The sequence below is a fragment of the Rousettus aegyptiacus genome, unplaced genomic scaffold (assembly GCF_014176215.1).
Source record: "Rousettus aegyptiacus isolate mRouAeg1 unplaced genomic scaffold, mRouAeg1.p scaffold_m13_p_3, whole genome shotgun sequence".
In the NCBI taxonomy this organism is placed as follows: domain Eukaryota; kingdom Metazoa; phylum Chordata; class Mammalia; order Chiroptera; family Pteropodidae; genus Rousettus; species Rousettus aegyptiacus.
The window spans coordinates 159,138,970-159,166,903 of record NW_023416306.1 but is presented as its reverse complement, the minus strand read 5'-3'; the positions used below and the strand labels follow the sequence as shown (position 1 = coordinate 159,166,903).

At 33.2% G+C, this 27,934-nt stretch overlaps 1 long non-coding RNA gene across 1 annotated transcript; it reads right to left on the bottom strand.

The window, feature by feature from the left end:
• On the bottom strand, positions 1-27,934 carry LOC107501003. The gene is made up of 3 exons (XR_001594653.2): positions 27,842-27,934; positions 2,061-2,180; positions 1-123 (listed from the first exon to the last, which is right to left on the bottom strand). It is a non-coding gene; the product is annotated as an uncharacterized LOC107501003 (long non-coding RNA).

Sequence of the window (27,934 nt, the reverse complement as noted above, 5' to 3'; positions counted from 1 at the left end):
GCATTGTATTAAATCTTACCAAATATTTTGTATTATTTTTATTCTACTTCATCCAGGTCCAGCAGGTATTTTTACCATCTTCATGAATATTCTTGCAGAGAAGCTGGTTATCATTCTTCCATCCTATTAAAAGATATTTTTAAAAGGATCAAAGAAAATGTAGGCTGTCTTAAAGATTCTCAGGTATTTTGTCCTTTTTTTATTGCTTAAGGCAAAATTGTGCCTCTCTACAATTTTGTTTCTAAAAAAAGAAACATTTTTGTAGCTCTTTACAGTTAAGTTACAGGGTTCTTTTTCTGACCACTTGATATAAATTATCTTTTGTGAACATTTTTTTTTTAAATAAGGCTGGAATAAAAACATTCTATTTTATTTTGTTTATTAGACAAAAGTATTTCCCACTACTTGTTACAATTTCTACAGCACCATTCAATGTAGCTTGGTTTAGTCTATTTACTTTTAATTTATTAAGAAAAGACATCTTTATCGATACAATGATATCATTTAGCAGCAGCAAAATTTTGCTTAAATTATGCCTATTTTTCACAGTTTGAACAATAGGTAGCAGATCTTCGTTTTAGAAAATGGAACTATGAAATAAAATTAAATCTGTTCAGTAAGAGATTATATATCCAGTACGGGAATGTACAATGAACCATTTCTTTGGTGTGGGTTTATGGGCATGCTGAGAAAGCTTCTATTCTCCAAGATAGTTACCTTCTCCATTTTTATTAAAAATGATAATTTTCTAGTGCTTTTGGATGATTTAAAAATTGCTTTAGAGAGCTATGGGCCATGGCTTATTTGTAATAAAATTAAGGGAGGGAAGGAGGAAGAGAAGGGTGGAAGAGAAGGAGAGAGAGAGAGAGGAAAGTTTATGCAAAATGGAAATATTGCATATCTACATGGTTATTTAAAAAGAACTAGCAAAACAAGATTTCATGATATTTTCTCCTGCCGTGACCATTTCAACAAGTATATGATTTTTACAGCATCATGGCAAACATAATGATTATATTTAATTAAACTTAATTAAAATATATATATCAACACCATTCTTTATATCTTTATTTCAAAATATGTTTATTTAATCTAGAGGTCTGTCATTGTTTGAACTATAATTTCAATCCTAAATGGTATTTTGCATTTTTACTCTTTGAACAGTAATTACACAAATTTTTTCCACTAAAATTTGGTCACATTTGGTTGTCTACAATGTTTATGCATAAAGAACAATGAGAGGAAAACAAGGGAAGATAACATTAGAAGTCTGTTGAAGAAGACCTAAACATTTTCTTTTAAAGAAATGTTGCTTCGACTTTTCAGTACAGTTCTTTGAGAGAGTGAGTGGTGAAGTTGAACATGGATATAAATAAAAGAAAAAGTGTGAGCCATTCTGACATGTAGCTAACGTAGAGGAGTGAGATGAAACTGTGAGTTTAAGAAGGTCTACCAGCTTCCCTAGATTAGCTGCTGTCCAGCACAAACTCAGCCATTCAGTAATGACTGGAGATGCAATGACAAAAGGAAATTTATCCTGAAGGTTTTACAGCAGTGATTGATTCTATCTTTCCTAACCAAAATTCAAATGATCTGGGAAGGGACTGACCTTAGGCAAGTATTTCCTTTTTATTCTACTGAACAAATACCAGTTTTGGTATTTATGAAGATATTGGAAGTGTTCGGTTCAAATCATGTAGCAAAATACATTTTTATCATTCTTGACAAAGCTAATGCAAGTCCAGAAGAGATTAGAATTTAAAATATAAAAGATTGGATTTTGAATTTCCAAACCACACTGAATTACATGTGAAAAACTTTCCTCTCTCTACTTTCCGTTAATAAACTGTTTGTTTTCTAAGTATGAAACACAGAAATTCTTTTATAATGCATTATAAATTCATAATATGTTGCTTAAGAAAAATGAGAGTGAATTAGAATATGAACCTTTATATGTCAGTCCATAAGGATGATCATTAGTGAACTGTCAACAGGCATGACCCAGTAGGGCACTTTTTATATCTTCTGACACTCTGAATAAACTGCTTCATCACACTCACCCAAACTTTTATCTAACGAGTAATTACCAACCATCTCTGATGCGATAGCACTCTTCCAGGAGCAGCAGATACAGCAATTAAAAAAAGAAGATTAAGTGTTTGTCTTCATAAATGTAGATTCTAGTGGAAAATCAAAAAATACACATAAATAAATAAATAAATAAATAAATAAATATTTACTAATAGTTCCAATAACAAAGAAATAAAACACAACAATGAAATAAATTACTAGCAGGTACATGTGTGGAAGACACTTTAGTGTGGTTTGAGAATTTTCGTAAACGGATAAAACTTAAAGTTGAATCTAATTAATGAAAGAAGGCATCCATGCCAAGACCCAAAGAAAGTGTCTTCTTACAGATAAACAGAACTACAAGCTCAAAAGCCCTTAGATGGAAATACATCTATCATGCTCAAGGCACAGAAGAAAAAGGTCAAAGTGCCAGGAGTCAGGAAGACGTGGACAGATTGGGATCAAGTCAGAGAGAAAGAGGAGGGCCAGATCAGATAGACTTTGGGTCTCTGAAAGGATATTGAGTTTTGTTCAGTGTGGAATTGAAAACCATTAGCAAGTTTTAAAGAAGAGTGGACATGATTCGATTGGGCTTTGATCACATATATCATCTCTGTGTTATTTGGAGAACGAATAAACTATGCATAGTGAAAGAGGTAGAAGTGAAGCAATACACAATTTGGGAGAGTTGTGAAACAGTCTAGCCTGGAGATGGTGGTGGTGTAATCTAGAGTTTTATCATTAAAGAGGATGGAAGAGGTTTTTATCAAAGGTAGAAATAACACAGCTTTCTTATAGGCTGCATGGGAGATGTTATGAATAAAGAAAAAGATAATCCATGATTTCTTGTGTACCGACTTGAGCGAATAGTTAAGTGGTGTCATTTACTGAGATGGGGAAGATGGATGAAGAAAAAGTTAAAAGAAGAACAATAGAAGTTCTGATTTAGATATGTTAATTTTGACACACATATTGGTCACTAAAGCCTAATGTTGATAGGCAGTTGGATAAATGAGTCAGTCTGGAGGCAAAGGGAAAGTTAGGGACAGAGACGATATATGGAAATATTTTGTATGGAGAGGACGTTAAAAGCCACTTGACTTTATTAGATCAGCCAAAGAAAGATTACAGTTAGAGAAAAGAAAAAAAAAACAGAATATGAGGCACACTACTATGCAGATTTGGGCAAAAGAAAAAAGAGCCAGCAAAAAAGACTAACCAAGAACAGTCAGTGAAGAAGGAAACCATGAGGACATGGTATCAATAAATCTAATGAATAAAGTATTTTAAAGAGGATGATGCTCTTCCAAGTTCTCTGAGAAGTAAGGTGGAGTTCAGTGGGGAAAAAATCTAAATCGGATAAGTCAAGAATGAGACAAGGGGAAGTTACAACAGAAAATATTGACAATATTTTGGAAGAGTTTTGCTGTAAAGGAGAACAGAGAAATGGGACAGAATCTAGAGGTTAGCGGTCAAGAAGTTTTTTTTTCTCTCTCTCTGTACTTTTATGTATCACATTTTTAAGAAACTTAAGCCAATCTATAACCTCACTATTCTGGCATTCTTCACATTTATCTTGTTATATTTATGTAAATATATTTACCTATATAAGTCTATTTAAATATAACCTCATTGCTTTAGTATTTGTGACATTCCATTATGATCAGCCACTACCTGTTTTAATTCTCATTAACGCTTCTCGAAGTAAATGGAATTTATTAATCCCTCTGCTCCAGTGTCTAGGTAGTTGCTGGCATGAAATAAGCATGAGTTCCCTATTGAAGTGGTAAATGAATAAATTATTAGTAGAGTCCGAGAATGCAGCCACCTTGTCGTCACTAGGCAGCATGGTACCTCTGGTAACACCACAGTAAAACTAATCCATATTAATCAAAAGACTCCTGAGGTGAAAAGAAACGGCTCCACCGAAGACCAACGAAGAACATATTTAAACTTATATAATAGCTGCTCATTTGTATCTATGTTATCTTCCAAAGATACATACTTCTTTAAATGATATTCCATGTATATTTCCTAATTTGTTGACTCAAACAGAGGTCTAACTAGTCTAATGAATTATAAAGTCTTTCTCTTCTAATGAATTAAGAGTATCATTTGAGGTCTATTGCTAAAACTTTATTTCTTTAAAATATAATGCAAATACTTCTGAGAGGAATAACCACCTTGACAGCTTTTATATAAGGACAGTTTTTAAAAGCAAAGTCTAGGTTGAATAAAATCTAATTTACTTTTTAAAAAGTTCCTGAATTGTGTTATGAAAATTAATATCCCAAGAAAATTAAAAGTTCCAAGCATCTGAATCTCCTTCACTTGTTTGTATTAATCTCTATTTTAATGCAAGGACTGGTTTGCAGTTTTATTTCCTCTTCTTGGTATCAATACTCATTTTTCATGTACTGTGTAATGCAAAACATTAAAACATGTCACTGAGATTCATATTGAATCTGGACTCACAAGAAGGATCATAGTTTTTCCCTATAATGTCCAGTCACTACTGATATCTTGTCATATCTCATCATTTTTCAAGTGTAATGAATCATCCTCCAGATTTTTATCTTATTAAAAAAATGCTGTAAAGCATAGTATATGCTCTAACTAGTGCTGGAAGTTTTTATATTAGTAACTGATGCGAAAAAAACAACAACAAAACTACATAAATCCAAATCTTTTTCCTCATTTTATTTTACCAATAATAGCCTCACCTACCTCAAATATCAATCTGAAAAGTCAAATACTTTCTATTGAAACTGCATTGGAAGAATTAATTTATACAAAATACAATTTCTGCCACTTAAAAAAAGATAACTTTGGACTCCTTTTAAAATTTTAATCAGTTCTGTAGTTTCATTCTATTTTTTATTGCTGTTTTATTTTTGTCCATATTATCAGGTAATTTTGAAAGAATATAGTTATAAAAATCCAATTAATAAAATATAAAAAGATAAAATTCTTGGGGTTCATGAAGGATGATTGGGAAAAATTATAACTTGAAAAGTTCCTAGATTCCATCTTTATCCATGAAAAGAGTCTTATTCCTACAAGACAACTAGCTTTGTTCAACTCTAAAGTGATTACCAGAATGAAATTAGATTAATTTTATCTGAAAGGATAATAATATAAAGTGACAACTACATTTAAAGACAACACACCTTCACTTATATTAAAAAATGCTTGATATTTGTTTTAATATAAAGGATATCTCATGGGGACTTTAGAGTTGAGGAAACGGTGATGAAATCTATGCAAGCATATCAGAGATAAATGGTGTGTTGTATATATTTTCATTTGGACATTAGTGGGAAGGTTTCTAATTTTTTAGGAGAGATAACCTCATTATGTAATGCAATGTATTATCCATGGCAAGGTATTATCTATGGTGGACATCCCCAACTATACTTGATCAATTCCATTGAAACAATTTAACTTCGTAAATTAAGGTTTGCTATTCATATCCCATGGCCCATTATTTTCAAGTTCATACTTGGCAATGCAGATATTTAACAAGAAAAACTCTGAACAATTATTGTCTTCTGCTTTCCTGGGCAGAACTCTTTTTTGAACTCTCGCCTCATGGATTCATAGCAATTTATTCTTTATCATTCTACACCTTGTTGTTTATACCGTTTTCATATCCATCTGCCCCTTAATTCTTTCTTTGTCTCTCTCTTTCTGTCTTCTTAATTCTCTCTCTCTCTCTCTCTCTCTCTCTCTCTCTCTCTCTCTCTCTCTCTCATACACACACACACACACACACACACACACACACACACACAACACATATACTAAAGAGGCTTCAGAAACAGAAAAATTTCCTACCACAGACTCTTCTTAAACCTATCAGTGACTAGATCATATATACAAATTGCCTGATATTATCTATAGTATCATAAGTACATTTAAAAAAGCAAATTTGGGTAAATTAAGAGCAATTTTTAATGCAGAACTTGTCTTTTTGACAAGTGAGCGAAACAAATGCATCCAGTTATTTGATTTTTTTTATTCCTTCTCAGCTTTCATTAAGCAAAGCTTACCACTTAGACTTCCCAAAATACATATCTATAGTTCTATTGTATGATAAAATTGGTCAACATGAGTTGCTCATCTTTTCATCCTAAATATTTCAATTATTAAAAGGCTAATATTATATTGGTCATCAGCAAAATCAATTTATATGTTAATTTGTGAGGATAACAACAAAATGATTGGTTCCATTTGAAACATTTTCCTGCTCACCTGCAAAAAACCTTTTCTATCATCCTCATAATCATCACCCTTTACATATGGACAGGAATTTGCATTTTGCAGCACATTTTAGCAGTAAATTAAATAATTTGTTTTTCAACAAATATAGAAGGAATATCTCTTCTAGTCATTGATGTCTATTCTTGGACAATCTAGCAACTAAATCTTTAACAAATTAGCATGTAAATTCTAACTCTCTGAAATTATTAAAGGATTTACTCAATTGACTAAGTAGTTATTATCTTCTGTTACTGTAGTAACCAACAATCCCTTTTGAATTGGAGAAAGTAGATTATAATAGCAATTAATGCTTGAAACTAGTTATTCTTAGAAAGACTAACCTGTGGCTGTTGCAACCTGGTGGGTCCATGGGACTGTTAATTAATAGCTAGTCATTAACCACACTACATTTCCTTAGCAAAGAGTTCCCTGCTTCCTTTCCTGAATTGTTTTGTATATAAATATCGCTTGCCTTATAATAAACACTACTTGAAAACATTGTTGCGTGGGGTTTATTGCTTTATATAAGGAGTCAGAAAATCTAAGGCAAAATTTTATACATTTAAACAACAGGTATAAATGGCAATAAACACAGATTTCCAAAATCAAGATAAAAGAAAAACCCCTGAAGTGATCCAGTTGTTTCGCTAATGCATGTCATGATGCTTCTGTGCCACGCTGACCTTTCCCGCTCTGATCTGTAGTTGTTATTATGAAAAGGTCAAGCCTTGCCCCTAATATAGACCAATTATGCATTGCTGGAAACACCGAATAGGGATTGACAGTTGTGATGGTTAATGTCATGTGTCAATTTGGGCTTAGGGATGCCCAGATAACTGGTAAAGCACAATCTGTATGTGTCTATGTGGATGTTTCTGGGAGATTAGTATTGATTCAGTAGACTGAGTAGAGATCTTCCCTCACTGGGATGACAACATCCCATTCTTTGGGGCCCCAAATATAACAAAAAGGCAAAGGAAGAGTGAATTCCTCTCTTCTTGAACTTTTCCTGTCCTCAGAGAGCTCCTGATGCTTATATCTTCAGACTCTGGGACTTATGCCAGTGGCTCCCACAATCCCAGGCCTTTGACCTTGAACTATGAGCTTCATCATCATCTCTCTTGGTTCTCTGACTATTAGACTCTGTTGGAAGTACACCACCAGCTTTCTGGTTCTCCATCTTGTAGAAAGCAGATCATAGGATTTCTTGGCCTCCATAAATGCATGAACCAATTCCTATAACAAATATCTCTATGTTTATTGCTTATTTTTCTCTGGAGAACTCTAAATAATACAATAATATAAAAAAAACAGCGAATGTACCCCCCCCCACACACACACACATGCACACCATGACTTATATCGATGCAGGTAGAAAGTTCTCACCATTTAATAAAGTTGAACCTTTCCTCCTTTGAATATTATCCTTCTTGGGAAATGTGACATTGATTGGAGGGAGTATAATTGCTTTAGCAGCAGTAAAATTTTATTGCAGTAAACATAATATTGGGGATTAGACAATCTCCCTGGGCTTTTATACAAGGCCAGGCTGTTTTCTCATTGATGCTTCACAGGCAGTCTTGTGTTGACTCTTCTAGAAAAAAGTCAGCCATCTATCTATTTCTAAGGTTGAACTCCAAGCAAGAGATTATTCTGAATAGCACTCAGTCCTTATTCTTACTAAAACAAAACAAAACAAAACAAAACAAAACAAAACAAAGTAAGGAAAAAAGGGAGGGATATTAAACTGTTTATTTTGCTCTATTCAGGAGAGGACACAGATAAACAACCATAAAAGTATAACAACAGTTCTCAGTACTGACAATATATTTTGGGAACGTTTTGTAAAATATATACATTTATAGGCACTAATTTTAAAGTTTTAATTTTGGGGGCCTGGGGTCAGGGCCTGAAACGCTATTATAGTTTACAGTTTTCTGAATGATTCTGACATCCATGGGTAACAACTACTGGATTAGAAAGTCAGAGATAGAGAGTAGGAACTCTATATTGATAAGTATAATTGCTATGGCTTTACATAATTTATTGCAAGATTCCATATAACTGTAATAATCTGTGTTTTTAACAAGTACAGAAGAAACTGACAAATTTCTCATCAAATGAAGATATAATTTCAAATATGTGGCATGATATACAAGGATATGAGAAGGGATCACTCAGGCAGGAAGATAAAAAGAAGCAGAAAGGCCGCAAGATGGGTCTGTACTTGGGAGAGATTACCTATCAACTTGGTAAGGCTGTAGTCACCAGTAAATCAATCAAACACTAATGCAGGCGTTGCCGTGAGAGTGTTTTGTAGATGTGACTAATGTTACTAATCGGTTGACTTAAGTAAAGGAGATTGTCCTGAAGAATCTGGGCGATATGATTTAATCAGTTGAAAAGCATTAAGAGCAGAAACAAGGTTTCCCAGAAGAAATTCTCCTATGAACTGCAGCTTCGAGCTCCCCTTCTGTTTACTTAGCCTATCCTAGAGATTTTTGACTTGCTGAACGGGACCCCACAATTGCAAAGCCAATATCTTTCAATAAATCTCTTAATATATATCACTTACTGGTTCTCTGGATTCTCTGACACTACCGTCATACTATTTACTTAGCCCTACCCACAAAGAGTTGTTACTCATGCTAAAGAAATCTGTTTCCATCAGGACACCACTCGGTAGCAGGGCCCAGAGGATGCCATTCACACTGTATATGAGGGCATTCTCCAAGGCATGGCATTCCTCATGGAATACAATGCAGTTGTTCAAAACTATGGCATTGCTCAGTCTTCCTTTAAATTTATTTAATATGATTGTCTGTAGACTATAAAGTGAAAATATTCCTCACCCGGAAGGGGGAACATATTCATTCTCAACTGATCACATCCTTGTCTTTACAATGTTACAAAATAAAAGATTTCTCTTAATAAAATAATAAACGGATATAGGAGATTCTTTATTACTAAATCAATCAATTTACTAATCTTCGGAGAAGCCTAAATCTGATAGTGCAGTATTTTATCCGGGCTGACTTCCCTTTGGTTATGTCACATGTGACAGAAAGTTGCTAAAGACTCAGTATAACCCCCAGCTTCTGTGGAGCTTTCCTCAAATGTAATCAGAACTCTTTTTACTCTGTTGCTGAGAGTTTCCATATTCCAAAATACTTTTCGATATTCCATTCCATATTCCAAACTTTGGCACTTGGCAGATGATACTGTGCATTATTCAATTTCATGTATTTCACATGTTTTTTTTCTCTAATATTTCTCAAGCTCAGGAATTATGTGCCATACCTTGTTATTTTCCAAGTATCAAGCCTATAACCACATGTATTGATTTTTAAATAAATATTTGTTAATAAAATAAAATTTACACTAGAAGTTTGATGACATTGACAAATATATCATCGAGAATATGTGAACTAATCTTTTAAAATTCATCAGAGAATATTTAAGCATGCAGAAGGGTCTTAATAATTAATTATTTGCAGCATGTACAAAATCTTACAGTAGTAATTCAGACTAATAATTCTTTTTCTGCTTCATTTCCAGCAATAGAGGTATGAGCAAATCTTTTTTCTCCTGTGCAAACTGTTTTTATTAACCATTTCCCTTTAGAAAAAAATTTTCTTAGACACAAAAGCAATACTTTAATATGAAACGAAACAGGACCTATGATCAGATATTGTCCTAACTGCATGGTGAACTTAATACTGTTATTTTAATTCACTCATTTATTTAAGAAGTAGTATTGAGCACTTACAGCTTATATTTTGCTAGGTATTCTACACAGACAAAAATCTCTGCCTCTTATTGAACCAATATCACAGTAAGGAAATAGGACACAGTTAATAAAACAAATGAGTAAATTTTGTAGTTATTAGAAAGTCTTACATGATGTGGAAAAATAATAAGGTAGGACAGGAAGATAGTGAGTGCAGGGGGCAAGGGTAGAATAGGAAGAATGGAGACCGCATGAAATTTTAAAGAGAGTAGAGGGAAGGCTTCACCGAGAAGATGATTTGAACAAAGAAAAGAAGGAAGTAATGTATGAACTACTTGGAAATCCACAGGAGGAAGTTGCTAACAGGAAACAGCCTAAGGCAGGGAATTTCAGGGGCATTAGACTAAAGAGTGGCAGGAGAGAGGGAAGGGAATGAGTAACAGGAGGTATAAATAGAGGGGAGATAGTTGTGCCTGTTATGGAGGGCATTGTTTTAGATTGCCGTAAAGACTTTGCCTTCAACCATGAGTGCGATGCAGAACCATTAAAGCGTTTGGAGCTAAGCAGTATCAGATTTAGATGTATGAAGCATCATGTTGGTGACTATATTCGGAATAGACAATAAAGGGTCAAGGATGAAAGAAGAGATGGTTAGGTTATTGTAGTACTCCAGGAGGTGGCTTGTGCCAAGGTGAATGTAGAAGTACACATGCTGGGAATGGTGAGATGTATGTTAAAAGTAAAGCCATCAGAATTTTTCAAAGTACTGAAAAGAAAGTATGAAGAGAAAATAAATCAAGGAGGCCCGAAGTTCTTCTTATAAATACGTCATTACATAAATGTGTTTGGAAGACGGAAGTCACCTGTATTGTTGATGAACTAAGCTCTACTTGTTATCAGGAAATTTCCCTCTTGTGAATAACACAAACCTGCTAATGAGTTTCAATTCTATTAATAAGTGCCATGGAACTAAACTTACTTTAACACCTGCCAAAGAAATTTGCTATTAACAAAAAAGCTGTGAAAGTAAATAAACTTTAAAAATCTCAATTCATCCTGTTTATTAAATGGGCTAAAAACAGTGGTGCATTGGAGCTGACTTGCACAGGTTGGAGGTAGCCAATTGAGTGTATTTCTTCCCAGTTCGGTGTTTATATTATAGTCTGAAATGGGCTATGGAAATTATCAGATGCTACAAACTCAGATTTTTCTTTTACCCTGTCAGACTAGTTGTTAAACACTTAACAGCAAAACACTACTAGCAACAACAGACTTGAAACAAACAAACAAACAAACCTTTGTTCACTCTTTGCTTTCTACAATCTACCATCCATTTGTGTTACACTAGCTCTTTTAATAATTAAATATATTATTTAAAGCTGTTTGCATTAATACTTTCACAAACTATCCTCATGAACAGTAGGCAGCAAAGAGGGGTGAGATATAGCAAAGAGGATTATTTTTTACATCTGAGCAATTTAGACACTTGCTAGTCTGTAAGATTTTATAAATTTTACCAATCAGTTTTCTCATCATTAAGATGAGGTAAGTACCCATGTTAGAATACCATTGTGGAAACTCAGCAAATTGGTAAATTTTCTATCCTGTAATAAGCACCCATTAAATGACTGCTTCTTTCCTCTCTTTTCCTTAAACACACTTCTCCCTCAAAACACATACTCCACTAGCAGTGGCCTGGCAACAGAATAAATTAACCACTATTCTCATATAATAATTTGATTTTTTAAAAAAATTTTCTTTGTTTTCCATTTATTTTTTAAACAAATATATTGAGGTATAAGTCACATATAATAAAGTGACCCATTTAAAAGGTAGAATTCAATGAGTCTGATAGATACACATAACTACAAACTTCAACCAGGATCATAACACACAACATTTTCATTACTCCCCAAAATTTCCTGATGCCCCGTGTAGTTAAACCCTCTCTCTACCCCTAGTTCTCAGGTAATCACCGGTTGGCTTTCTGTCACTATTAAAAGTTTGTATGTTGTAGAACTTCATAGAAAGGAAATCATTTAGCATGTATCATTTGTGTCTGGCTTCTTTCACAATGTGTGATATTTTTAATATTCGTTAAATTATAAATTCCAAATTCAATGGTTCTTCTTTCTAGCACTAGTATTGTAAATCTTTTTCATTTTAGCCATTCTAATGGGTCTCATCGTGGTGTCTCATTGTTGTTTAAAGCATCTTTTCCCAATGACGGATGATGTTGAGCATTTTCGCATATATGAAGACTTTTCTAGGTCTTTCAAAAGAATTACCATTTTATTTTCCTTTTCTGTATACTTTTATTATATTTTATCTTCTTATCTTTATCTTTCCACTTAGCACTTAAAATTATCTTTATTTTTTTTTAGCTTCCTATTAAAAGGAACTTAATAATTAGATTCAGTACATTTTTTTCTAACATATTTCCTATCATGTATATTCTGTAGTTTTGGTATGTACTCTTTTATAAATGTCAATAAGTTAAAAATGGTTAGTAGTGTCATTTAGATCTTCTGTATCTTTATTTATGTTATTATTTTGCCTATTTTTTCTGAAAAACTGAGAAAGATGTATTTATATTAATTTCCCTCTTCAATTCTGAATATACTATTAAGCGCATACACATTTGGAATTATATTTTTCAGATTTATTAGTACTTTCATCACTATTAAGTGTTCCTTTTTATTCCTAGAAATTTTCCTTGTCTTGCAGTCTATTTCTTTCTGTTGGTAAATATTATCCTTCTAACTTTCTTCAGCTGACTGCCTATATAACATGTCTTTTCTCATGCTGTTATTTTCAGTCTATTTGGGTTTTATATTTAAAATGCATCTCTCTTAGACAACACAGAGTTATTTCTTGCTTTTGCAAATAGTCTAAAAATTATTGCATTTTGACTGGGGGTTGTTGAGAATTTAGCTAAGCTACTCCATGGGATTGTTGCCTCAGCATACGTTGTGTTTAGCCAAGCAGCTTGCAGGGAACTTAAACTGATAGTAGACCCTCAAACCCCAGAGAGCAGCCACGGAGTCACAAATAAGCGTAAGTTCCTAGTATGACTTCCCTGTGATGCATGATCTCCCTTGCCTCCCAGCACCTGTGTGCCTACATACCCCTTAGGTAAGACTACTGTGAGGCTGACCAAACCCCTGCTCTTTTGGATTAAATTGACCACTCCATCCCGCCTGGGAACCTCAAAACATTCAACCCACAGATCTTAATGTGTCCTAGGTCTTGCCTCATTCTCTGCCTAGACTCTGCCTTCACCTTCCCCCTGTGGCCCCTAGAGACAGGCTGTACTTCTTCAGGATTTGTCAGTAATAAACTTCTCTACTTCAGTTTTTCTTGTGATCTATTGAATTGTGGCTCACTCTCTGGCACCCTGTGCTCCGCTTAACAAATATTATTTTAACGAAGTCATAATAAGTGTATAGTGTATTTATATTTAATAGAATTATTATTTGATATGTCATTTTGCTATTTGTTTTCCATTTTCCTTCTCTTTTCATTGTTTTTCTGTTCACCTTTCCTGCTTTAATTTCTTGTTAATCAGGTGTTTATTTAGTATGCCTATTTTTACATTTAAGCTATATTTATTTGCATTATCTTTAAGGATTGAAATTAAAGTATATATTTTAAGGGTCTAAGAATTAAAGTATGCATTATGAATTTCTTCATAGTATCTTATAATTTTGCTTTTAATAGGTAAATACTCTAAAGAAAATTAAGAAGATATGTAAACATTTGAGTAATAAAATATTACGTTTATCTACATATTTACCTTTTCTAGTGTTCGTCATTGCTTTCTGTAATCCAGTTTGCCTCTGGTGGCACACTCTACTTTTAGCATTTTTTGTAGGCCCTATTGGCCGGCTCCAGGTTCTCTCAACTTTTGTTTATCTGAAATCTGCCAGATATAGAATTCTTAATTAACAGATACTTTGTGTGCGTGTGCGTGTGTGTGTGTGATTTGAATATAATGTTCAAATATTGTCACCTTCATCGTTTGCCTTCTATTTATATCTTTTCAAGATTAAACTCTCCTCTGGTTTCTGTCATGTTCTGGATAATTTCCAGTTCCTTGAAATAGTGAGTTAGTCTCATTCTTATATTTATCTCTTGTAGGAGGACTTGAACAACTATTTCATTCTGCCACCATTGCCAAATATCAGATAATCTTGAATAATTTCATATTTTGTGCTAATGTATAAATGACACCTTAGATGTAAGAAAATGTATAAAGCCTGAGAAAATATTATGAACTTGGTTCAAATTTTAGGTGTAACTTGATTCAAATTTTAGATGTAAAAATAATCTGCACAACACATAATTTTAACCCTAGACAGAACCTTAAAGACTATGATAACATGCTTTGCTGCTTTTAATTTGTCTTTGAAGCCAAAAGATATTTATGTTATATGTGCTTTCAAGCTAAGTATATATTTCATTGAGGAGAAAAAGAAAGTGTAGAAGGCAAATGAAGCTTTGGTAGAGAGAAAGTCTATATTGGAGAAGACGTGTTCAAGATATTTTAAACTATTTCTTCCTATACAATTAGAATGTTCTTGTTGTTATGTTTAAAGTTCAAAGGTCAATGCTGAATTAGTAACTAGGGAAACCTTTCACTTACCTCTTTGGAAACTGAAGTACACATCCATTAACAATATGGCAGTTTAGGAGTTGGTGAGGGGATGAGCAAAATGAAACTTGAAGGAAGGTGACAGTTGAAATAAGCAAAGGTGATTCGTTCCATAAAGGCTTTGAAAGCTCAAATAAAAGTCCTTCCTCTAAGCACATCAAAACAAAGCCCGATAGTAGTGATAGGAAACATTACCCTGAAGCTACTGTAATTTTTAGTGGAGGGGGAATGACAGTATTATGTTAGAGAACCAAAGTGCGAGGGAAAACAAAGCCTAAAGATGAATAGTTTTAGAAAAAATAAGATTTTACTCTCAATAAAATGAATCAGATTTCATTTCTTTCTTGACTTCTACCTTGTTGTAAACATCTAGCTGACCTGGTGTAATTCAAACTATGTATATATTTTTTAAGTATTTGTAAGAAAGCTACATGGAAAAGTATTTATTTCCTCTTTTTCTCCTCCTCGAGTGAAGATATTGGAGAAGGTGTTTAAAATCTGATTTGTCATTCAAAATCTTTTTCTCTCTAACTTGTATATTTTGAAAAAATATATAGGAGGGTAGGATATAATCTAAATTGTGTATCAAAGTAATTTAGTTTTGATACTTACACTATAGCATCTGGTTGATATTAAGCATAGGAATCCAATAAATGAATTCATATACCCTTCCTTGGGTGCCTATCAGTGTTTTTATTCTGATCAGTAGCATTAATGGCAAGGGGAATTTAGAAGATTCAGCCAGTGGTCTTAGAGCCAAGAAAGCAATATGCATAAACAGTGCCTGTGGGTATAGGTCCTGCAATGCAACCCACCTTGTCAGAAGATGCTTCTAAGAGAATTTGAAAAGATTAGTGAACATGTTAAGGACAAAAAGTGACAGACTTCTCATTGTTGAAGAAAGGATGTAGATATATGAGAAAACAGAAACCTCATAGTACTGGATTGGATTAGGAGGTATTTATATAAAGTCATAGAATTTAATACTGGATAGATAATGAGAGATAGATAGGTGATAGGTAGATGATAGATAGATGATAGATAGCTGGATGGCTGGATGGCTGGATGGATGGATGGACAGATGGAAGGACGGACAGACGGACGGACGGACAGACAGACAGATAGATAGATAGACAGATAGATGATATAGATGATAGAAAAATAAGTAGACACATGTGTATATTTGTATGAAAATATTCATGTGTGTGTTATGTATCTTAGCTCTAGCCATTGTGGGAATATAGTAGAAATAACTCAGATCTTGGTTTCTAAATACTGTTTTTCAATAAAGAAGTCATAGTTCCTTAGAGAAATGGCTGCTTTTAGGGCTACAGCAATAGAAGAATTCAGAAAAACTTTTTTAATATATGTATTTTATCTCTCCTGATTTCTTTGTCCACATTTACAGTTTTATAAATTCCTTTATTGTCATGTTGATATAATATAGAAATTGATTTTATGTGTTCGGTATAAAATCTTATCTGGAAGTTAGTTTGATGAATTGAATATTTGTACTTAAGGAACATCTTATGAGATTTTAAAATATAGTTTAAAAAGGGGTATTTCATGGTTTTACATGTTTCTATTTTATCAAATTATTAGATAGATTTTTTAAAAACTACAAGTTTTAAAGGAAAAGAAGCAGTTTTTATTCTAATACCTCCTATTTTTTATTGTCCTGAATAAATAACTTTATAATATATTAACATATTTGTTTCTATTAACTCCATTATGTCTAAATAATATGAACATACTATCATGTCTTGTAATTTTCAATTTTAAATAGTTCTAATTTTTATATTTTGCTTTTATGTTTGAAGATTTTAAATTTCTTATAGTCTTATTCTGTTTTTCTTTTTCCATCGTCATTATATAATTAAATATTTTTGAGATAATATATATATAATTATCATTATGATGTTATTCCCTATTTCTAAGGCATATACTCCATTTTATTTTGTTTCTCAAAAATTTTTATAATTTTCTTGATTTTGCATATATTTTATTTTCTATGTATCTCTCAGAGCACTTTTCTTTTTTAATTACAGCAGTGAAAATTCTATTAATTTTTTTCTAAATTCACAAATACAATGTAAACTAACAATTAATTAAATTTCTTTTTTTTTACTAATTAAAAGACAAGGAAGGCATTTTTGCTGAAACCCTATAACATTCTTTTTCAAATTAGACAGTTCCCTCTCTATGCTTGTCAAATAGCTATTTTCCTGGGATGCTTTTCTTCCATTTTTTTCCTCCTACATTCCATTTTATTTATTTTTATTTTATATTAATTGAATTATGTTCTTCCCCAGGATACCTTATTACTGGTATATTCTCAAATTTAATTCATTGTAATATGCATGCGTCAGTCATATTATTATTATTGTTATATTATTGTATTATATTATTATAATATATAATTATTACATATCAATATATTTATTATCATGATATTATTATTCCATTTTGTAGGGCCTTCCATGAACTCTATTAATTTGGAGACTCCTCTACTTAAGTTTGGAGAAATTTTCTCATATCGTTTCATCAATGAATTTTCTCTTTTGGTCTTTTGGTCCAAAACATCTTTATGGTTGGATATCCATCTTGGTTTTATTCTCTGTTTTGAAAAATATCGTATCTTCTCCATTAGTTTTATTTAGAATTGCCTTATTTATGAGAAATTTCTTTGACATATTTCTCTCTCACACACACATACTTACATGCACTATTTTGTAACACGTGTATATATAATGTTATATATATATATGTATTATTTTACTTAGATAAGTATGTATACATATATTATTAAGTATAGATTGTTCTCATTATATATGTTTTTCTGAATGCTTCTTTTACATGTTATATCATGCTATTCTTGTTCTACAGATGCAATATCTACTTTAATCTCTGAGATTATAAAAAAGGTTTTAATATTTCCTTAATCTCCCTCTTTTCTTGATTTTAACCAGTTTTATTTTTAATTCTTTGATTGTTTTTTATCACCCTCTTTAATGTTGATTCCCTCGCCAAATGTCTAGTGATCATTGTTTTTCATTATTATTTCAAAGCAAAGTATTTAAAAGCTTCTTTCAAGCTCAGATTGTTAGTCTGATAAATTTCCTGCAGTGTAAAGAGGTAATGACCAGCCTATGGGTGGCCCAACAATGGCTGCTGAAAAGTTAATCTGACTTGGTTAATAAACATTATGGCTGATACTCTTCAGTTTGTTGTAAAACTATACTGATGACCCCGTGCCTCCTTCCACCAGCCTGGTATTCCCAGGTCTGGACCAAATTTTTCTGGAAGGAAAGTTTAAGCATTCTCTGGTGTTGAAGAATAGATTGGCCTAAACTGCCACTGGGTCAAAGAGTGGTCAAGCTGTTCCACAGACTTTAAACCACACTGTATAGTCTAAGATTATTTCCATCTTCTTCATTGGGTTGTCCAAACTCTGAAAGTTTTCTGTGCCCTGTGAGATGACTTAGCTTATCTCTTATCATTGTCCCTGTTAGTGGGCATTTATATTGTAGCTCTCTCTGTTCTACTGAATGTATTGCTTTTTGACTTTCAAGATGTTGAGAAATACTCTGCTGTTGTTCTATTTTCTCCTTTTCTTGTCCTTGTTCGCTTGTAAACAACCAGTCTTTTAAATTCATTTTGATAGGTAGAGATTTAATGTATGTATTTTGCCAGATGAAATGGACACATATAATAAGGAAAAGCACAAATTCCAAAATTGTTTTTATTATTCTTTTACAGATTGCTATGCTTTGAGTAAAAATAATACTTGGTTATTTAATTTACCTAATTGCTTATAGTACCGATTTTGGAGAAGGTTCTCTCTTACTATTGAGAAGCATTTCAAATGCTTTGCTGAGTAAATCTGTAGTTACGTGATCATCTAAGCTAATTTGAAGAAAAAAGATACTCAGTGATCATTTTTTATCATTTGCTGAAGTAGTAGGTAAAATAGAATCTTGGGCCTGGCTTCACTGAGTTTTCTTCCCCCTATAATTCCTCCATTTCTTCAAAGATTATTGAACCCACATCATAATATAATATTATGTTGATCATTAAAGAAATATAATATTGTATACCAATGAGCTACTGACTTTCAATAAATTTACCATGGCACATCTGAACATACAGAAAACTAAGTACATACATCACAAAATAACTATAAAAGTATCATAATGCAGTATATAATATGGTACATTAATAGAACCAAAGCATTTTAATTTCACAAGACAAGTTATTTGGGGCTAAAATTGCCCCAAAAATGTCTAAAAAGAAATGAGAATTTTAAGAGGTGTCTTGATCTATTTGTATACTACTCAAGGGGGTAGCTTAAAAGGTGAAAAGAGAAACAAAGATGAAAGTATGGGAATGGAAAGATCTATTTTCAGGTTCCATTCATTCTTTAACTCAACAAATATTTAACTTCTAATAATACAACAGTCACTATTCTAGATGGGGATACAGATCATCTTAATATGAGGTCAATGATCTGAATAAATCAGAAGATCCTGTGAGATTTATAGGGAACAGAAGTTGATATGACAGATTAAGAATGTGACTAGCCTCCAAAGCTACTAAAATCTTGTTCTTCCTTCCCCATGCTTTCTTATTTAATTTACAAACATATGGTGTATGAAAGACCCATACAAGTTCCTTTACTATTTTAAATTTAATGCCTTCTTTTACCTTTTGTATTCCATCATCGGATATTTGTTCAATGCTTTACATTTCTGCTTTACATGTCCTCTCTCTTCTTATTTAATTCAAGTAAATCTGGTCTAAATCCAGCTGTAAAGTAAGCACAGTTATTCTCATGCTAAGCATCACTATAAGCCATACCTTCATAACTTTTTATTCTTAGTCACAATATTGTTCCCTCCAATATGGATGGTAATTTAGCTTTTGGCTGTTTGATTGTGAATAATTGAGATGGTCATTTCCTTTTTGCTTCTAAAATGACTTGCCTCAGGTAGACATTTACCAGCAGTTTCAACTACACATACGGCATCTGAAGACATTTCTTTGCCTGGGAGTATGATTTGTGGTAGTTACAGCAACACTACTGAGTAGTCATATTGGCTGCTGTGAAAAATTCTTCACTTCACTGGAAGTGATGGAGAACATCAAAGTTAGATGCACATTTATGCATCCAGGCACACTATTACATACTCTTTGCATTCTTTGAAATAGGGATCTTTTGTGTTAATAGAAAAAGTGGGTGAAGCAATGTGAAGCTACAATTGACAGATTAACGATTCCTACTTCAGCACCCAGCAATGAGAAATTCCTGGTAGCCCCATTAACAGTCCTTAACAACAAAATACAAATGCTCGAAGGAGATAAGAAGAGGCGCCTTGTGTAACCAGACCTGTAGATATATGGATACAAACAAAAAAACTTTAAAAAAGGCAGCATTGAGTTGTATTTTTTCACTCTATCCATCCGTCATTCAGTGAAGATATTTTTGGGGAAACTATATCATAATGCCATAAGATTTCCTTTGGAAGAAACCTCTTGCTTTTGATTTTTGTTTAATTATTGGGGGTGATGAATATGTTTAAATATTTGTTATTTTATTGTGCTTGCCCCTGGCTTGGGCTGAAAGCTGAAGTGGTAGGTTTTGAGGAATAAGTGAGCCCCCTCCCCCTGTACTCTGCTTTTCTCCAAGATGACACTTATGTCTGACAATTTCCACCATGTGTGTCTGCCTACCTCTTCAGCTGTGCCCTTGTCAGCACTTCCTCTCACTTTTCATCTGAATCACATTTAACATCTGCCCTTTGATGATCGGATGTGGCTATTAACCTCTCCTGGGTGCCTCCTTCACCAACCTTCCTGGCACTGAGCTCACATTGTGACCAGCATTAATATTGATGGTATTAGTGCTTCCAACCTCTGCTCTCCCCTCACAGCAATCTGTCCTCATTCCTATCCACTTCCATTGTAGCAATGATTGTCATCATGGCTGTTCATCAGCCCTGCTTGGTCATTAAGCTACAAATGTGCAGGCATGCCACCTGAAGCTAAGTCTGTATCTGCTGCCTAAAACCTGTAAAACCAGAAGGACATAACCTGGTTGATGGAAGCCTTACCTGCTTTAGTGATTTTAGCTTTAGTATGGAATTCACTGTAGTGTTGCACACAGAATTCTAAATATATGAATTAGGAAAAGGAGCATAGTTTGGAGATTAAGACCATATCCTTGAAGTCAGATGTGGTTTTTATTTTAGAATCTACTTTGAAGACTTGGAAAGTCACGCCCCTCTATTTATCTGTTTCTTCATTATTATAAGAAAAATAAGAGCCCTCTACTATAGGTTTGGGGGTCAGAATTAAAGAAGGCAAAAAAAGAAAATTTTCTACAGAATTAGTTACACAGTTATTTTGCAATTGTGGACCAATGAATGTTAGCTTTGATTTTTTTTTCACAGTAATAGGTTTTGACAAAAGTGATATTCTTTCCTTGAAAAAAATAATGTATTTTTATAAATATATGTATTGTTAATCTGCATCTTTTTGATATTCATTTTATTGTCTGTAAGTTATTTAATGTACTAAATTTTTAAAGCATGGCTAGAAAGCTAAATTACACTAGATAGAAAAATCTAGCACTACTCACATTTTACATTTACTTCAGTTAAGGTCTTAATAATTTGTTGTTGCAATTAATACATCTGTCACCTCCCCCTCAATCTATTCTTGATATTATTGCTAGAGTGTATCACAAATTAGAACATATCAGTTTTCTTCAGTAAAACCTTTTCTGTTAGCTTCCTATAACTTTTAGGAAAAATCTGATCTCTGTAATATGGGACATGATGCGCTCCATGACAAGCCCTCACATATCTGCTCTCTCTCACATACACATTCAAACAAGGAAAAAGTATTTGAAGCTCCCAGAGTTCTCTCTAAGCTCTTGCCTTTGTAGTCATGGCTTTCTGTAACACCACAGGAATAAGTCTAGCAACCAGTTTAGACACTGACTTCTCAGTGAAGTTTTCTCTGATCCTATTTCACCCCATTCTCAATATCGTACTGAGCCTCCCACCTTACCTGTAACACTTCTTACATTGAATATATAGTCTGATGCCTTTAAATACTGCCTTTGAGATCTACCATGTTGAACTATTTCTCTTTATAGTTTTAGAAATTAGCTTAATAGCCAGCACTTAGAGTTCATTATTGCTTTAATTAATAAAATACAGCTACAGCTTTTTAAAGATGTTATTTTATTTTATGGCATTCGTTTTCAGATAGAAGTCTCAGGGCTTAAGTTTATTCCAAATCAACTGATGTGAAAAAAAAGATCTTCTTCTCTTTATTGACTTTGAGTCTAAAGAGAGTTGATGATTTATGTTACAGTCAAGTTAGAAACCTTTAAAAGCTTTGAGTTGCTGATTTTGCTATTTTATTAAAGATATTTGGATCTTGTTAGCAAGTTTTGCAATTATGTCTTACTCATTAAACTAATATTGATGTATGAACATTAAGATATTAGTATTTTAGTTCCCCAAAGAGAAACAACAAGGATAGCATTACTCAAATCACAATGAAGGGCAAAAAATTCAATGTATTCTGCCTGAAGCAGGTGTTGAAATATCTGCTCCTTACAGCCAAGAATCTCCTTTTATCTATTACTAAAAATGTGTTTTATGCTAGTAGCAATTTATATCACATTGTCTTAGGAAACTCATTAAGAAAAAAAAAGGCAGCAAGAAATAATATGTCATAACAGTCTACAATAACTTTTTATGTGTCAATAAAGGTAAACTTCAATGCTTGCCTCTGCAAATGCATGAAAAAATCTTTAATGTGAAATATGTTTGGTTTTCCTCACATATTGTAATGCTTATAATCTCCAATGAAACACTCTCTTGATTTTACTGACTTGACTACTGACTTTCTCTTTGACTTATTTGTTCTCTTTCGATGGGCAGTAATGATGACTATATTTCACGTCAATCAAGATTTCTTAATCCTCTTTATTTTTTGTTTAATTATCATTTGCTCAGAAAGTGGCCAAGCTCTATATTAAACTTAAAACCCTTACTAGCAAGTCAGAATTGGAATAGAAGAGGAAAGAACAGAGTGTGAGTTAGTGCTTCCACTAGCCAACCTAGATTTCTGGTGAACCACATCCAAGACAGTGAAGGTGCCTGTTTAGTGACTGAGGTTAAAGTTTGGTGCCCAGGAGTACTGCCTTCTTGAGTTAGTCCTCCGGACCTACCAGATCATAAAACATCTCCTGATTTGGGTGAACCACAAAGATAAAGCTTATTTTTTTGAATGTCCAATGTTTTTATTTAAATATTGCAAATTTTCTTTCCTAATACATGATGTGCCTCAGGGAGGTTTAATTTATAGTCATTTTAATGTTACTCTATAACTGTATTTCTTGGGGATTATCTGTGCAGGTAAAAAAAAAAAAGCTCACGAGCTCATTGAAAACATAAATTTAGTAGGATGAGATTTATTGTCCTCAGGATCCAAATGTCTAGATTGTTCTGAGGAATTCACAAAGACCCTTCTGTCTCTGATTGCATCGGTACCTCTTACATTACTCTTTCTAACATGGAAGTATTAATAAAAAGAACAAGTCAGTTAAACAACAGCCTCAAAAGTAGCTGACATGTATTGATTATTTATAACCTGTAATGTAATATAGCAAGTAACTTAAGTATACAATCTTGTTAATTTGTTTAAAGTTTTATGAGGTTGATCATTACTTTAATTTTATGTTTGAGTAAACTGAATTAATAACATATTTAAGACAACAGTTCATTTATTTTACAAGGTAGGGAATGCCTATCAACACTTTGTAAATTTACATTTATTTCCATGTTCTAGGAACTGAGACATCGACCTTGCACTCTCTTATTTCCAATTCCAAATTTCTGGAGGAGGGACTAGGATGTCCTTCTCTTTGGTCAAGAACAATCTCTGGGTCCAGCCTCCGGTGTCTTATTACCCCGTGTCTGTATTACATCTTTCTGGTACTCCCCAATACATGTTGGTGTGTTTGTTTTTTACTTTTACTCTGTCTTAGATGATTTGAGATCTCTGTCAAATTTTTCTTTTTCGTCTTCTTATATTGCATTTAAGAGGTATTTTATTATGTCTATTTCTAATTTAGTCATTCCTTCTTTAGCTTTTTCAGATTAGTTGTTTAATCTCTCCATTGAATTCTTAATTTTAATTACCACAATTTTTACTTCTAAAAGTGGATCTTTTTCTAATCTGTCTGGCCATTTTGTGAAATATTTTATTCTTTAATCTTCTGTTGTTTAAACATACTAAACATACTTATTTTATAGTCTTTATTTGGTCATTTCAGTATATCAGACTTGGCAGTGACATAATCATTCCTTACTAATGTTTCTCTGTAATGGCTTGTTTTCTCTGGTGTAACATTAGTTAATTTTGAGCTCCTGGTCTATAAAAGTTTTTCTTTAAGTATTCCTTTGAGCCTAGTTACAAGGTACTTCCTGTGAAAAAAAGACTGTGAGCTTGGACTCTACTGCGTTCCTTGGGGGCACTGGCTATCCTAAACATTTAAACATCAGCTTGGATATTTGGGCCACACAAGTAGTATGAATTCTGCCTTCAGAACCCTTGAGGATCAGCTTATAGTTAAGAATTCTCAGCAAGGACGCTCTCTCCTTTGATATAATACAGAAGCATGAGAATCTCAGTCTGTAGCCTGATCTTTAAACAGAGAAGTCTGTTCCAATTTTCTACCTCATAAGAGGCCTCAGTTTTGTCCCTGTTTTGTGTGCACATTTCATGAAACCTGTGCCTTTGGCCAGTAGGGACTGGCAGTGCTTCTCGGGGACAGCCACTAACAAAAGTTCTCACTGATTGATTTGGTTTCTTGCTCTGTCATCAATTGAGCTTCAGGATTTTCTCTTACTTTCTCCCCAGTTTAGTTATGCTCATCACCGTATGTATTTTGTATTGGGTATAGAAAGGCATTTAGTATCTTCCATAATCGTCTACTTTAAAATAAACATTAAAAGTATTTTTTGTTGTTTTTTAACGTTGATCTAGTCATCTACTTCAATTCAGAAAATTGAACAACATTTAGAGTGCAAAGAAGTTCACCGCATTTTACAAGAGAAAAATGTGGAAACAATCAATAATAAAGATACAGGTAAATAAATGATGGTTCAGACAAAAAAAAAAAGAGTTTTAATTTGCTTTTAAAAATAGATTCACTAAGAATATTTGTTTATAGAGGTTTGCAGTATCTTATAAAAAATGTAAGATATAAATTGTATATATTCTTATACTGATTTAGAACACACAGAGTGAAGGATGCTCATTAAGATGTGAACAGCAGTTTTATTTGGAGGATGGGAATATGATTGATTTGATTCTGGCTGTGACCTCTTCAAGATGTGTGAAATTATGAAAGTTATTTAACTTCTCTGAGTCTCAAGATAATTACATCAATACTGGAGGTCTTATTTATAAGTAAAATCTGAGATCACATATGTAAATACCTTGGCAAAAACTATTATGTAAATCTTCCTACATTCCCCTATTTTTTAAATTCTTATAAAGGATTTAAGGATATGTCAACTAATATTTACAGTAAAAAGTAATATTACTATTTTCAGAAGAACAATAAAGAAAATATCTGCCTCTTACTATACTAAAATAGCCTGAAAGTATAAAATTAATTTCAAGCATCAAAAAGCTTTTTAGTTTTAGTCTCATTACCTGTGGAGAAACCTAAGTGTGAAAACAATCCTAAAAAATTGTTCATATATGTGGAACATATCCATTTTTAGATTTCATTTTGAATATAGACCCTAGCCTTGTATTTTAAGTGCATCTTACATCTGAAAGCGTGTTTCACACATGTAATCTCTGGAAACTAATGATCGCAGAGGAAACAACTAAACAGCAAATTGCTATGGATTATTTTTGATTTGTATGGACGTAAGTAACAGAGGTCATCAGATTCTTTTATTTCTTCAATTATTGTCTCCCTCATTTTTATCAGCTATGCTAAGGCTTCATTGACAATTTCAACTTTAATATAGATGAAGTATATTAAAAATAATATAAGGAATCCAACTAATTTTCTTTCAGTACATTCTAGCTATGCGATAATATTGCTGATACCCTGCTTTCTTCCTAACACTTTTGTTTAATGCATACCAATTTTTCACTTTGATTTGTTTGTCTGAAAAGATCAGCAGAATGTTGCAACTTAGAAGTTACCCTTTAATACCAACTCTTCCAAACACAGCAGTACAAACATTGCCGAGGTAAAACCTGAAGTGTGTAGTTCAGCACAGAAAATGAAGAAATATTGGCTGCCTCTAAAACTCAACACTGTGTATTGCATACTTGTAACTTTGCCCAACAGCTCCACTGCAATCAAAAATAACCATTCTTAGTATGTGGAAAAATAATCAAGTTCCCCACTGGAATCCTGAACTTTAAAAGTAAGACAAAAGAATCAGCAGCTAGAGAAAATAACTCCTGTATTATTGGAAAGCTAGTAGGAGATGTAGCTTATTTGAGACAAAAAATGGGTTTCCAAGTTCACCACATCTTACTCCTTTTTTTGTGGCCTTGAGAAAGCTCACCTGAGAGAAAGTTTGATTCTGCAGAGCAAACACAGTTCACAGTTATCGAGGTTGCTGCCTCTCGCTTGAGAAAAGAGAGAGAGAAAAATACTCAATTTCTTGTGCTCAGGACCTTCGTTAGACTAATCCGGCACATCCTAGGTGTGTGCATCAATAGCTGCTATCCACAGCCAGGTAAACCTCTTCCTCTTGGCACAAGAGGGGCAGAAGAAGCCTGCAGTATTAAGGAGAAATACCTCCTCAAGGAAAGGAAAGTGAGGTATGTGCTTTTCCTATGATATTGAACATTATCTGAATACAGAAGGAACGTCTGGAAATGAGCTATGATAGTCAATGACGACTTGTTTGTTCTCATCTGCCTGATTCAAGGAGACCTCTAACAAGCATTCCAGAAGAAATGTCACAATGAAAATGAAAGATCAACCACTCTTTAGGAAAGGTCAACATTTTATTACAATCTCTTCTCAAGATTTGTTCATAGATTTGACCAAATTCTTAGGATAATGTGCAGCAAAAAAAATAAAATAAATAAAAATTAATAGGTACTCGGATAAATGAATGAATGTCTAAGAAAGTTTATCTCCTTTTCTAAAAATCTTTGTATCGAATTTTATGTTGAATACCATAGAGTAAAAAAGGTCACAGGATTTTCTTTCATGTGTTTCTTAGAAAAGAGAATTTCTGAGCAGTCAATAACTTAAAGAAAATAACTAGGTTTGGTCTTTTGGTCCCATGAGATATACGTTCGCTTGGCATTGTCACATAGAAACCCAGCTCAGACACCTGTAAAGAGCATGATCAGGCATATACACAAGGGAGCACAGGACAAAGAGCACAGAACAGAGCCTGGGCTTGAAGACCATCTTTTTCATTATCCAGCTGTGTAATTTTGGAGAAATGTCTTCAAATATTTTTGACTTAATTGTGTTCTGTAAAATTATTCCCAGAATAATTTGCCTGCTTTAGACAGTGTACACAAATAAGCCACTAGTTTTATATTACAGAGCTTCCTACCCATAGCCTCACCCCTAGAACTGCTTGGCATTTTGGCATATTGTTTGGGGATGTACTTCCTACAGTGCTATATGTGTGCCAGAGGGTATCAGAAGGCATAGAGACATAGGCCCTTCCATTTTATTTCACCCCCAAAAATACAACTTTGTTTGAGGTAACAATGAACACAAAGTGACTCTAGCTAATGTAAGGCCAGGAAAAAAAAAAAAAGGAATTGCTTAGCAGTATTGGAAATATACAGAGTACTTCATAGGCAGGAAAAAAAAAAAGCAGAACAAAAGATTGCAGAATTACTGGACTGGACAGTTCCAAAGAAACTAAGTGTCAAAATTAAAGGAAAATCTCTTCAAGGGAAGTTGGTTTTTTTGTTGTTGTTGTTTTTGTTTTTGTTTTTTTTTGGAGGGAAGGGAGGCTAGAAAAGCCAAGTCTTCTTATCCTATGAAATTCAACTCAAGAGTCAAAATCCCAAAAGAAAAATAATTTACAAACCTTCATTAAATCCATATATAGGGTTCCCACTCCAAGAAAGCTGAAAGAATCCCAAAGGTGTGCATTACATCAGGAAGAAGATTCCTTAGGTAT